Source organism: Hetaerina americana, unplaced genomic scaffold (genome assembly GCF_022747635.1).
Source record: "Hetaerina americana unplaced genomic scaffold, ioHetAmer1.1.p SCAF_5, whole genome shotgun sequence".
Lineage (NCBI taxonomy): Eukaryota > Metazoa > Arthropoda > Insecta > Odonata > Calopterygidae > Hetaerina > Hetaerina americana.
In genome coordinates this window covers 13,649,157-13,663,671 of record NW_027287095.1, presented here as the reverse complement: position 1 = coordinate 13,663,671, position 14,515 = coordinate 13,649,157, and the positions used below count along the sequence as shown (strand labels likewise).

At 45.0% G+C, this 14,515-nt stretch overlaps 1 protein-coding gene and 1 non-coding gene across 2 annotated transcripts in view; one reads left to right on the top strand and one right to left on the bottom strand.

The window, feature by feature from the left end:
• The window catches only part of Rhp (GTP-Rho-binding protein rhophilin), a 254,654-nt gene that overhangs the window by 69,589 nt on the left and 170,550 nt on the right, over positions 1-14,515 (top strand). The gene's annotated exons all lie outside the window — the stretch shown is intronic.
• Positions 602-673, bottom strand: TRNAP-CGG (transfer RNA proline (anticodon CGG)). Its single transcript has one exon. It is a non-coding gene; the product is annotated as a tRNA-Pro (tRNA).

Genomic DNA, 14,515 nt, shown 5'->3' with positions numbered 1-14,515 from the left:
TCGTACTCCTAGATCAATGAATGTTCGCAATTAATTTTATCCAGGTATCTCGTTTATTTCTTATTACTAAAACGGTACCCCCACGCGCATTTAATTTCACCCGAAATGCAGTACTTCCTGTATTATAGATGTGAAGGGTAAAATAATAATGCAATATAAGTATCTTCAAAGTATAAACTTACCGGACAATTGTCTAAATGCTATTATATATATAATGAGCATATATTGCCATAGGTCGCCAATACTATCTGGGAGTGATCTACATCTACATCTACATCTACTTAATACCCCGTAAGCCGCCGCAAGGGCGTGTGGCGGGGGGTGTTAGGACACCACCCGTAATTTAGAAAAGTAAAAGAAAAAAAACCGCATGCAATAACCACAAAATCATACATCCACAAAAAAACATGGCATACATTCATGCATGAACACTTATACCCCACACACATGCAAACACTCAATCTACATCTTACATACACATGCACCTGAAAGTATACCTAACAGCTTTGCAGTGTTTAACTTTGCTCCGACTTGTAAATTCAATGTTTTCACTATTTCTAAAGTTACTTCGGTTTCTTACTATTATGATTAAAAAAACATCGGGCCTGTCCGGGATTTGAACCCGGGACCTTTCGCACCCGAAGCGAGAATCATACCCCTAGACCAACAGGCCTTAGTGAGTGATGTTTCTATAAAGAAATCAACGCGTACCTTGAAAAAAATCATGATTCTGTTAAGTAATTAAATATGTGTGAAGTTTATATGGTTATAAAATTTCATATGGTTGATCATTTCACAACTTTCGCTCGACAAAACATCTTTTGTAACTGATAATATGGTGGCTCTAATATGATTTAAATGGCCACGATAACATACAAGCTAGCTCCTTAATAATTTTTCATATTGCTCATAGTACCCTGTACTGAGATATTACGACTATCAGAATGTAAAATAAAACTTCTACGAGGGTCATCCGGAAAGTAGTACCCGTTCGTGCCGCATGAAGTGCTGACGACGCGAGTAGCCGCTGGACGAGGTCAGATAGCTTCAGTGGCTTGTCTGCCTTCTCTGAGCCAAGTTGCGTGACGCTAGCATTGCCTGTGTTGTTTCTGTGATTGTTTACAATGTTTAAAAAAATTGAGAACGCCGCCAGTTGTGAAGTGAGGGCAGTGATTAAATTCCTCAATGCAAGAAACGTTCGCCCATGTGATATTCATCGCCAATTAAAGGAGGTGTATGGAGACAATGTAATGGACGAGTCGTCTGTTCGGCGGTGGTGTCGCAACTTCAACATGGGGAGGGGGAACACACACGACGATGAGCGTTCGGGGAGACCGTCTGTCATTACAGACCAACTGGTGAGCTCAGTTGACGAATTCGTGAGGAACGATCGGCGCGTCACAATTGATGACATCTGTGAGCATTTTCCCAATGTTTCTCGAACAATTGTTCATGAAATTGTTAAACACCATCTGCATTATGCAAAAATTTGTGCAAGATGGGTCCCTCGCGTATCTCAATGAGCTGGCGGCGAAGGACTATGCAGCAGGAATACAGAAACTTGTCACACGTTATGACAAATGCCTTAATTTGCTTGGAGATTATGTTGAGAAGTAGTTTAAAGTATCCTCTTTCAAATAAAATTTTTTATGTTTGTTAATATTTACTTTTGTGTCTTTATTTCACGAACGGGTACTACTTTCCGGATGACCCTCGTATGATTATGTAGGTAATCCACTTTGCCATAAGCACGAGCAAGAAGCAAGTGCAAGAGTACTAATTATTAGGTTTTTTAATTCGGCCATCAGCCTACATTTTTGAAATCACTGCATTGACTATTCGTGTGAATGTGTTGGTTGTAGTTTTGGGAGAATTTAGATAAACGGAGCTCTTATAAGATTTGGCATTTCCCCGGCGCACGATTGCGGTGAGGTCTTTACGGGATGGTCAGGGAATCCATCTGTCGACGTTGAGATGGCCAACTCCGTCATCGTCCGAGAAGTTGTCTTCCGGAGTCAGCAATCGCAATGTCAGCGGCTTAAAAGGACACGGCGGGAAACCCGTGAAGACTTCATCGTAAGCTCTTACAAGACCATAATGACCTCATTTCCTTTCATAACTCATGCGCTGACAAGTTAGTGCTATATACCTGAACAAATTTCCATTTAATCTCGTTTGAAACCGTATATTATGGTCCTAGTTACGCATACGCAAGGGCGTTTAAACTGTAGGAAGTGGCGCCTAAACCATTTCAAAGGTGTTCACACACGCGCGTACGTAAATTATCGGTCGTCAAAATTAAAAGAATTCACAATATTAATACACAATTGTAATATCGTGTCCCTGATGAACTTGAATGAAACAGCACGGCGGAGAAAAAAACACGAAAATAATCTAGTTAAAAATTCACAGTATTGCACTCACTCAGTTGAATTACGAAGACAAGGTAAGATAAGAAAGAATGAAATGTAATACGCGGTTCAGTGCAACGATTTCAGTGTAAAAATCATTCACCTTGACCGAGATCCAGGTCAAGGCGAATGATTTTTACACTCTGAAATTGTTGCATTGAAATGCGTATTAGTGGATGACTCCGTTAAAAGTTACTGCTGCGGCATCTCCCGCAGTTTCTTGGAATTTGTGATACGCGGTGATTAAGACTTTCAATTCGACAAGAATCGTACTTAAGTTAGCATTCACTGAACGAAAGAAGGTCCGCATTTTCATTCTGCTATACTTGTAAACTTAGTGGATATCTGTACTATAACTTATCAATATATCACCGTTTCCTTTGCCTGCTGCAGTTGTAGTAATAGCGAGCTACTGTAATAGTGTGCGTTATACGTGTGATGTAATTAATAGTGGTGAATATATCACGGGAATAATGCTATTTTTGCCGCAAAAGAATAAAAATCAGGCACTTGAAAATGACAGATGTAGTCCGGCTTACGTCAAAATTTTCGACCACTTGATAGGATTAAACCGGCAAGAATGCGCAATGGTTATTACTGTCATGCCATGGTTGTAACCTTCACTCACAAGTTGCGGTGAGGAACGCAGTGTGTGTTTCGCCGTAAGAGAGGATGGATTCCTTTACTTGCTTCTCGAAGGGGCGACAAAGTACGAAACACAAGTTGGGATGGTTAATTATTTTAATCCCTAGGGCAAATCCGAATTAGTTGCTAAAATAGAAATATTGTCAGGTTTTCTACTGGGTCGGGCCCTGGTTTTCGACCGGCGTTTCGACGTCACACTGGATCAACGTCTTAAGGAATTCCCAGTCCACTCCGAGCACCTCCTTGAGTCTTCTGATTACAGCATAGCGCTAACGCGGTGATGGAAACGTAGGCTGCAAACGGGCAACGGTGACCCCACGGGGATTCCGAAAGGATTTTATCTCGAAGATACTCCGGGAAAGCACCAGATTAATTTTTTTATGCGGACTGATGTGTGGACCTCAACTCGTTCTTTGAGTTGTTTGAAATTCACCCAGTACCGGGTAGTTTTAGTTGTCATGTACCATCTGAGGTTTTCCACGAAGAGATCTAAAATCTGGAAAAATCGTCCGGATAAGGTGGAGCTTGGGGTTATGTTAAAATAATAACTTAATTTAAACCCGGGGCATAATATCCAAAGCTATACCTCTATGGGCTGCCACAGACTGAGCGTTGTTACTGACATATATATTTATTCTCTTTTCAGGTGAGTACTGATGCCAGAGAATGCTGAATTGTCCATTTGGAGGTAGTTAGTGTTGCGGCTGTGCTCCAGCGTCACCATCTGAGGTCGCCCTCAGGTTTGGCGGTTGCAATCTTTGGTCCCATTGTTTGGTTCCACAGTGTGAGTTGTTCGGTCAAATTCATTGCATGGCGAGTGTGGGTGGTTTTCAGTGTGTGTATGGCCTGTGAAGCAGTGATGATATACGCTGTTTTTTAGATGCCTTATTCTCATGACCACTCCTTGTATCCTCCGTCTCGGGTAGAGGTCTTAAAATTTGAAACATCACTATTGACGATGAAATATACTGCAATGAGAATGGAAAATCGGCCTGCGGTAGGGCCTGGTATTTATAAAATTTTAAATGTTTCTCACCTGAGAAATGAATTCACTCCATCGATTATATATTTCATTTGTGAGGTGTGTTTGTGTGTATATATATATATATATATATCCCATGTGCCTCGCTATCAAAATCCCTCTTAAACTCGGCCTTAACTGGGTCCATTTACTTGCATGATAGTGACAAGGGATGATGAAATAATTAAAACCTGACTCAGACGATTGAGACGATTGGGGATCTGATTCTTCCTTATCGTGCATGCGAGCGAGGGCGACTAATCCCTTTCCTCGGCCGCCAGCTCTGCGAGAGGACAGAATCAGAGGCATTCCTGGAGTGTTTGGCACCCGGTCATTCAATCCACCTCTCCCATTGTCAAGCACCCACTGAGCGGCTCAGGCTGCAGCCCAGCCATTTATTCATTCGCCTCCTTCCCTCCCCACCTGCCCGCCTGCCACCCTCTGCAAAGGAAAGTGGTGCACAGGGCAATGTCGGAATGCAGCTATGCCAGCCCGCGCCATTAATGCCTGCTGCCTGCGTATTCTGATTGGACGTGGAGAGAAATGCGCGAATTGTGTATTATCATTCAAAGGAGACCATGTGGCGGGTTTAACATGATTAACAGAAAATTAATCATTTGCCTAGAATTCCTTGAGAGGGTTCCGCTTTGCCGATACGAACCATGGCAATTGGTTAACACTGTTATACTGTTCTTTTTAATGTAGTTTTTGTAGGTCATATACGTGAAATTTACACATTTACATCAAGTTTTTAGAATTTAGTGGTTGGGGAAGAATGAGTTAGTTGACATCTAACGTGATCCTCGAAAGCGATTTAATTACAATAGTGAATTGCTCGGAATGTCGATAACTGTCATTACCGTGCCCCGCACGAAGGATTTTGCACTCCTTGGTGGTCGCCCGATCGGCGGCGTGTCGTCTGCCGAGATGAAAGCGATGCGGCCCACTCTCCCCCATCATGATTCGGTCCCGCCCGGCGGTGACCTCAACGGGCTGAAGTGACCTCATTTTCATGTATCTCCGAGTCAACATGCATCCACGTGCTTCCCCTCGCAGTTCAGTAGTTGGTGGATTCCGTATCGAAAGACTGCCCGCGGCCTATCGCCAATCCAGCAACGGAACAGGGGCGCGGCCGGTTCCTCCGCGGAACTCAATGATGCTGTTGGCGGACGCGCGCTCGTGAAAGAAGGGCGTCGGCGTGTGTGCGTGCGTGCCGGAGGAGCGGTGAATTCCCCGAGGTGCCCCGGGCGTCAGTCATCTCCGGGCGAACCGTTATGCAGGGGGAATTCGGGGCAGGGACGCGGCCCGAGGGAGGAGGTGCGCCCGGCCTCCTTGCCCTCCTCTTTCGTCCTGTGGTTCGCGTCGGCCGTCGCCGTGGGAGACGACGCGCATGAATGCTCATGGAAAGGATGAAGTCATGTTTTTACGTGTCTGGTTTTGCGGCGCCCCTCCTCAGAACCAACCCCTCCTATGTCTGCAGCCAGAGTACATAGACCGCGATGATCCAATCGGGTTTTCTAAGGGGATATTAAAAATTTATACTTCCCTGCAAACTTTTACATAATCTCCCGAATTTTAATTTTTTGTAAAAATTGACAATAAAACGATGATTTATGGTGGAAAATGCGTTTAATTTTTTGATTGGGGGTGTACAAATGACAAACAGCGTGCGTCGGTTTCCACTCGCCGCTTGGCATATCTCCACTCCAGTTTCAAAGCCATTGTTAGACGCATATGAACCAGAAACCGATTTTCCAGGCGTTGCACCGTGCCCTCGGGGTCATTGTCAGCGGCATCGTCGGCTGCTAACCTGTTCGAAATGGATGGATGACCCCACGCGGCCTCCTTGGTCTCCACACGTACCGATCGCCGCTATTCATCGTGGTGGAGTACTTAGTGGATACAGGATCCAGCATCGATTTGTTCGTGTTGCATGGTAAAATGATTACGGAGACCGAATGATTCATTAGTTCGAATCGATAACATAGGCTTGATACCTTGGGATGAATCGACTTCTTTAATGCCTCGCTTGTGCTTCTCCCCCTCCTTTTCCCCGCTTGCGGAGGCCCTTGGGTGTCGGTAGGTCATCATCCGTTTGCCCCTCCTCCCTTTCGAGGAACCGTGCGCTCGCTGAATGGTCCGTCATTCGGTCGGAGGCCCATCACGTGACACGTGGTGGCAGCGATGTGTCACGAGATGAGCCCGCGGAACTCACTTTGACTCCAGTCCTCCGTGCTGAGCGTTCGTTCATCTCGTCGTTTGGTAATATGCTGACAGCCAAGTAAAATTGCGGTGATAACTTTCCCGTTTTTTGCCCTTGGAATGTGATAACTTAATTTCTGGTAGTTGATAAAACAGTAAGAGCTTCCCTACCTGAGGGCCCGGGTTCAAATCCCGGTGGCGACAGATATTTTTCAGTGGTGTCTTGATTCCTACTTGAGGTACTTTGTGGAGGGCACTTTGATTGATTACGCCGTTCGTCGGATGGGACATTAAGCTGCGAACCCCTCGGTGCCTTTCGTTAAGAGTAGGTTAATGCCGACGCCGGGTTTCTCTCCACCCTTCACCCTGTTTTCCTGTCCATCCCCAATGGCGCAAATGCCCTGAGATGTCTGTCGCATCCCATTAAAACTACTACGGAAAGAGCAATTTATAACGGAGGGGTGCTGAAAATAATGTTATAAGGATTCGCCTGAACCAGAGAAAACGTCTCCCAGGTTGGCGTCGATGGTTTCGCTCTAGCCGATGGCTTCCCACGACTGGTCACGTATGGCTTAAGTAATCAATCGCTTTGCGAATTTCAGACGGAGCAAGAATGTGAGCTTGTGATGGAAGAATGTTAAGGTAAAGAATGAGTCATTTTAAAGAAGGGCGTTACGGGTGATTATTGCCGTGATAGGAGATGCTATTATCCGTAACCGCAGCTAGTCCCTAGATCCATCCAAGGCTACCTTGGTCAGTAGACTGCTTTTTTAAACAATAGTGGTATATTCATTTGTTTTTTGGATGCGAAGTAGTGTATACACGACTATGTTACAACTTAACTGCAATTGTCAAGGGTATAGAAATCCTGCGGCGACTGCGGGAGTGTGCTTTTCGAAAGGGTGGGTTCCCACTCCTCCACAATCCCCGGCGCATTCAACTCGCCCCTCTCCCTGTAGTGTGGGCGAGCGACTGCTCTCGGGTCACTCACGTCACCCAGCGGGAAGCGGGGGGCTTGGTGGTAGGGCGGCTCCCTCCAAAAGAAGGGAAAGCCTCCACCCCCACTGGCCACCGCCACCCCTCCCCCGTCCCCCTCCCCCCTCGCGGCGCGGCGATCTTTCAGTTAGTCGCGTTCTGGCCAGTGTCAACGCTTCCTCCATCCGGCCCAAATCACGCACATTCCTCTCCCTCTAGAGTTTGGGATCTCTGTTTTGTATCGGCTGCAGATTACTGTTGGAAGGCATATCGATCCCCCGTTTTCGATGGCTTTAGAACCTCTTCGAGCACCGCTGATAACTGTCTTTTTAATTTCTTATCCGGGGATCAATTCATGAAATTATTTTTTTCTCTAGGCAAACTATTTGATTCATTGCTCCATCCAGAATTCATTAGTCGAGTTCGTTTTGATCTATTGTTTTCTCTCTTTTGCGTCTTTTAACCTGCCATTTGATGGAATTGTCATTGAAATACGTTGATCTGATGTGCCATGATTATTCACTCGTACCAGTACGTTTATTTGATCGATTAAAAAATCAGTGGAAAAGTAGATTTGCAGGTTCAGTACAAGTGCCAGTCTCTTAATTCATCTTCAAATTGACTTCCGCCTTTTGTGTCCACTTCTCTCTTAAATCATCGTAGACGTCCGATCCAGGTTCTATGCTAAATAGTGAAACGATAAGTATTATTCTTTTAGCGCATCCCTCTTCTTGACGCTTCGGTTCATCCATTATTCTTCCCTGGAGCCTCTTTCCCCGTCGCTCATGCTGCCGTTCACTTCTTCGCCGGGGGTGCTTGCTCAAGCGTTGAAATCTCCGCTCGACTCTCCCTCCCCTTCTCTGCTCCACTTGCAACCCTCGGGGGCCAGTCCCCTGACATTTCGTGCCTACCCCAACCCCGATCCACCCTGCCACCCTTGAAGTGCCTCCTCGACGGAATCTTGGATCGGAGCTGTCACCAGAAGGGTCCTCCTGGCCCCGCTCAGGGTCTGTATCTTGATCGAGTGACCCGGATTAATCGGGGTCCTGACAACCCTCGCAAATTCTCCTTAGTCTGCGGACGCATTTTGAAGCTACCTGGAGTCCTGGATGACTTGTATTCCGAAGTTCAGACGCCGTCCTGAAGGCTTTTTTCGAGGACACCGGACGTCTCCTTTCTACGCTTATCATCTCACCCATGAAGACTCTTCAGGATTCCACTCATTTACTCCAACTCGGCATCCTATTTATTTGGGGAAGAGAGAAGAAACATGCTGTTGCAGTCTTCACCTGTTGTGCTTGGGTCGATATTCATGTGTCGTGATCGGTATTGACATCGGTCTCGTTCAAGGCAGTGTGTGATTTAGAGAGAATTGGTTAAAGGGAGCTTTGAGAGGAAAGCGAAGTGCCAGAGTGTAACGGCGGACGATCATTGACCACTATATTGGTGTCATTCCAACATTAGAACAGAATTGGTTTTCGGGTGCTTTTAAAAGGTGAGTGTTGTTTGTGCAGTGTCAAACACATTTTTGCGAACGTAACTGTACAATTGAACTTTTGCTTGGCGTGACCGATTTGTTGCTACCTAGTGGTGCCAATGAAAGACCAAAACTTTGACTTTGAAGACGCGACTTACTGAAGTTACTGACTTTCCATCTGGACTTCCACTTCGACTTTTCTTTCTGTAAATACGAAATTCCTGTAGGTGTGGACACTGCCGTGTGCGTTTTTGATTATTTTCCTTGATTGCTCCAATACATCCTTTGCTTAAGATGGTGTTTTTTTATTCCAGAGTGATTAATTAACATTTGGTAGACTTCATAATATGCAGTACCTTAAGTGTTGAGGTGTATTGAGGTTCAGCGTCTCACAGGAGTTCATTCCCTTTGCCATCGCGAAGATCAAGATCCTCTCGGGCATCATTTTTAATGGCGTTTGACATGCGTGTATTTCCATACCATAATGGGTTTCGGTGAGGCGTGATCATGGCTCTTTGTCAGTGACAAACTGACCAATAAGTTGATGTTTCTGTAAGTGTGAATTTGGAAGTGTTCGCCGCCACTGATCGTAATCAAGAGCTAATAATTATAGTAAAGAAAACGTCACGATTTTGTCGTATACCAGATTAGCGTGCATATAATAACTTCTTTGAGTATAGGCTGTCTTTCTTTTATCAATGTGTTGCGATATTTTCGGAGTAAAAGCAGCATTTGTCCTGCTGACGTGACTTATTTATATCGATCAATTTGAATAAAGTATTAAGTAGCAGAATGAATATATTTCTGTTGGCCCATATTTCTATTGCAAACGTATCTCACCTGCAACTCGCTGCTGAAGTTTTTCCAATAAGCGTAACTAATCTAAGTTAGTCATTATCGTACGCCTGTTTAAGACGGATGGAATGGTATAGAGAGGAAAATGCAAACTGAAAAAACTGTTATAATGGCAATACAAGTAGTGCAACAAAAGTTACCTTCATTACTATGTGCGGTGAAGGTTTTGGACGCCGTTTTACTTTGGTACGAAATTTTGGGTGGCAAAAACGAGACTTGGTATGAATCACAATATTAGTGATTAATTTTTAATTTTGGATGATAGCGTAGTGATCAATTTTCGGAAAAAGAGCAGTTCACTCCCGAACTCCTACCGATCAGGAATACCAAAATAGAAAGTGTAGACTCGATTAAATACTCAGGCGTTACCCTCGCTCACGATCTCTCCAGGATGAAACATATATGGAGAATACGTGGACAAGGTAACACATACGATAATTAGGATTTATTAGAAGAGTATTGGGTAAATAAGATGAAAAAGTTTAATAAGAAATTTTATTTTTCGCTGGTTAGGCCTCATTCAGAACATACAGCTACTACATGGGATTCTCATGAAGTTAGATTGATTACCGAATCGATCGCGTGCAGCGTAGAGGAGCTAGATTTGTAAGAGATTGTTATGATAAACTTAGTAGCGTATCCAAAATATTAGAGGAGAAAGACTGGGTATCAGTCCCGGAGCGAAGGTTAAATGACAGAGTAATTCTCTTGCATAAAATGGAAGGATGTCTCTTTAGCAGTGATGTTGAAAATGTATTATTAACCCCATCGCACTACGATGCGAGAGAAATTAGAGAGATCAAGTGTAGAACGGATAGATTTAAGACCTTGCAGGGTACCATAAAAATAATAAAAAAATTGGGGATGTTTTGGTGTTATTTTTTGGGATGGCCGAGCTGAAGTGTTACAACAAATTGTAACTACCCCTGACTCCAAAGTATGCAATACACTGTCGCTCGTTCCATTCTGGCACTGGATCTTTGCGTGATAAAGGCTCATGATGAAGTTTTCTCGGGTCTTCCAGCCGACCCGAGAAAACTTCATCAAGCAAATACGCCGGGAAAGCACCAGATCTTACTTCAAAGGCTTATGACTTCCCCGTGTGCCAAGAACTCGCGCGTCGATCCAGTTTGTCCATTATCCAGCTGGGCGATTGCCATCTTAATTCGAGAAACCCATGTTGGGAGCGTTGCTCCGATATGAAGCTCCATCCGTATCTTACCTACGTTGGTAGCTACGGGTCAATTACTGGGGTGATTTTCTTTAACGCAAATCCGTGAAATTTTTTCGGAGAACATATTTTTAATCGTTTTTTTGGAACATCATGCCAAGATTAGAAAAGAATTTTCCCTGAAATATCATAGCAATTGAAAATATGTATCTGGGTCGTGAAGATTGATTTGGCGTGTGCGGGTGGAGCTTTGAGCCTTACCAAGGCGCGTGAAATTCACGTGTTAAGTGTAAGGTAATAGTGGGCACACCTTTACTTGTGCTGCGTATGCCATTTGCGAACCGATGTACCACCCAGCCCACGTGAAGTTGGGGTTGGCATCAGATAAAACACCCCGTGCTGGAAACATGGCCTATACGGATGAGCAGCCGAACGCTCTCCCCTCACTTAAACCCAGTGCATGTGTATGTGCAACTGAGATACTCCCGCTCCGGCCGCCCTTCAGGGCTCCGACCCCGCCACGGGAGTGGTGTAACCACTCGGTGACGGCTCGGCCTCATTCGGAGAGAGAGGAGAAGACGGAGAGAGTGAGGCTGCTACCGAGGCCCAGGGGAACTTGGTTTCTTTATACTTTCACCCAATCTTTAACCATGTACAACTTCGTACATCTCTTCCTCCCTCGTCCTCTCTTCCATTCTATCACCCCCTCTAACATAATCTTCAGCAAGTTCTCATTCCTCATATAATTCTTTAGCTAATTAATCTGTCTTTGCTGTATTTTCTCTATTGATTATCTCTCTTCTTCAATTCTTCGTAGCACCTCTTCATTTTTTACTCCTAATTCCTTTCATCCTCATCCAGATTCAAATCTCGAAGTCCTCAATTCTTTTTAATTCGTCTTGCCGGAGAATTCATGTCTCTGCTCGATACAACATCACAATCCAGATGTACCAATTTGCCAATCTCAACTCCTTTTTCGAAGGTCTGTACAGTAGTTTCTTCTTCTTACTGAATCTCTCATTTTCCATAGCTAATCGTGATTTGATTTCCTTGGAATAGGACATGTCTTGAGCGAAAATATTCCCAGGAATACTTAAAGCTCTCTCTACTTGTCCCATCACTTCATCTTCCAGTGTGATGCTGTTCCTAACATCTTTACCTCCTATGATCATACTCTAAGACATTTTCAAGCTTGTTGACATTCCTTGAGTTTATCGTTAAGGTCCGCTAGCATCTCTATGACTTTACGATTACCATCTGCCACTACCGCCATAACACCAGCAAACCTGATCATGTACGTTCCACTCGCTTACCTCCGATGTTCACTCTTCCATTTCCATCATGAATGATGTCTGAAATTATCACTTCCAACAATACGACGCTGCATTCTGGATTACTCTCTGCTTTGCTCCTCGCCTTCGACCTTTCCCCCAAGGGTGGTATTACCTGGAGGTTTTTCTTCTGCCGCCATTGCTCTCAGGATCAATGTTCCCACTGCTCTCCCCCACCACCGCAACGAGGTGGTAACCCGCGGGGGGCGGGATTAATGTCACAACCTGCCAAAAAGAGATGTACAGTCGCATCCGGCAAAAGAAAACCGATTACCTGGAACAGGATAGGGGCCCAATGATGTTTCGCTGGATCGCGAGCAACGCCATCGGACGGTGGAAGGTGCAATCGAGTGCGAGGGGCTCGCCCTTCCGTCGGAGGGGAGCGGCGACGCCCCCTGCCCCCCTCAATTGTCGAGGACGCCAACTTCCCCTCCGTGACCACCCTTGGCGTCATCTTTCCCCCCTCCAATTCAATCGGCGACCTCCCGCCCGCCGCCAATCGACGTGACGCGAGGACCGACCGCGCCCCCACTCCCCCCGCCCCCCCACCTCCCTTCCGCCGCGAATCCATCCGCCGTGACACCAGCGTGCACCACACTCAACAAACAATGGCATCCGCTCTCATCTCCCTCGCGGACGACGCACCTCCCTCCCCTTCCCTCCCTGTTTGGTTGGTCGCTCGCCTCCGTTTGGTGGGCAGGAGACGGTGGCCAGGTGGCCACCCCTTCTCCTCCCCCGCCCTCTTCCCAGGGGAACCTCTCCCCTACTTCCCGCGGATCTCTACCGGGAACCGTTCCGCAAAGCCTGCGGCCCATTTGCAAGTCCCTCGCTCTTAATATAGCCCAACATTAAAAATGTATTAATAATTTGCCTAGTGCGGAATTCCTGCTCGGATCTTTCGGTTTTCAGCCGTATGCTTTGATGGTATGCTTTTCTCAGTTGGTGGTACACTCTCGAGTTGGTCGTACACACTAAATTGAGTCGAGTTGAGTAAACGTACATGGTGGATGTCTTAAGGTTTTTATGGACTAAGTGCTTCCGACGATATACCTAACGTAGATGAATTTTCGCCAAGTAAACGTGCTCGTCATTAGAGCGCCACGGGCCAAGAGCCAGCCCTCATTATAGGTACATATTTGCGTTGGACGAATGCAAATGTGGTGTAGGAAAAGCCGCCATAGCCACTTTAGCGAAGACCCACTCTGTTGAAACCAAGCGACGGGATAAACTTTCAAATCGTTCGCCTCGACCGGGATTTAAACCCGCACAAAACAATTCAAGTACTTGTATATTAACCAAAGAACTTCGAATTCAGTTTAATAAATGAATTTATGAATATACGCTGATGCTTGTTTAGAAACATTTTATTGTTGAAATTCGTGTACATTAATGTGAATGTATAGATTATAAATACAGTATTTTGAACACGGGGAAGAGATAAGGTCAAAATCGGGTTAGCTTGGTGCTCCTGTTGTTATAATTATTTTTAATATAGTTGTAAGTAGCGCTTTCGATTGTAATTAGGATTTTGCGCATTGCAGCGCACGATGCAGTCGCCGGGGATGGCTGTTTATCTCCTCATTGTCCGACCACGGTAAGGGTAAAAATATTCGGGTCAAAATTAGTCTGGCGTGTATTCACCCCCTGCCACACACCTTAGCGGTGGCTCGCAGGGTAGTAAAATATCTACTTGAATATTACACCCCAGATTGCTTATGACGCAAAATATTATCCTCCTTTAGCGCGGCTGTATTACGTTATTGTGATCCCTTATCGTTCGTAGTAAAAATAGCGTATCAAATCATCATGTGATCATCCACGAGCAAAATATCCTGAAACTAACCGATGACATTAACTCCGTGTTCACTGGTAAGATACGTGTACATGCCGACGATGCAGAGGTTTATAGATATATCTGTAATCCAAGGATAAAGCAGCTTTAGCAGATGACCGAAATGCAATACAACCCTTTGGCGACACTGGGCATTTGGAGTTAAAATAAAAAAAATGCGTAGAGATGAATTTTCGGGATTAGAGTAATTCCCTCCCGAACGCCTACTGCATTGGGAACACCGAAATAGGAAGTGTAGGCTCGATTTAATATTTAATCGGTACCCTCTTTCACGACCTCTCCTGGGTGAAACAAATGCGAGGAGTATGTGGACAAGCTAACAAAAAATTAGGATTGATTAGAAGAGTACTCGGTATATGTGATGAAAAGGTCAAAGAGAAATGTTATCTGTCGTTGGTTAGGCCTCAATTGGAATATGCTGCAAGCATATGGGATCCTCACGAAGTTGGATCAATTGCCGAGTTAGATGGCATGCAGCGTAGTGGGACTGGATTTGTAAAACGTTGTTATGACACAAATTTATTGGAGGAACTAGGCTAGGAATCACTCACGGAGGGAAGATGAAATACCAACAT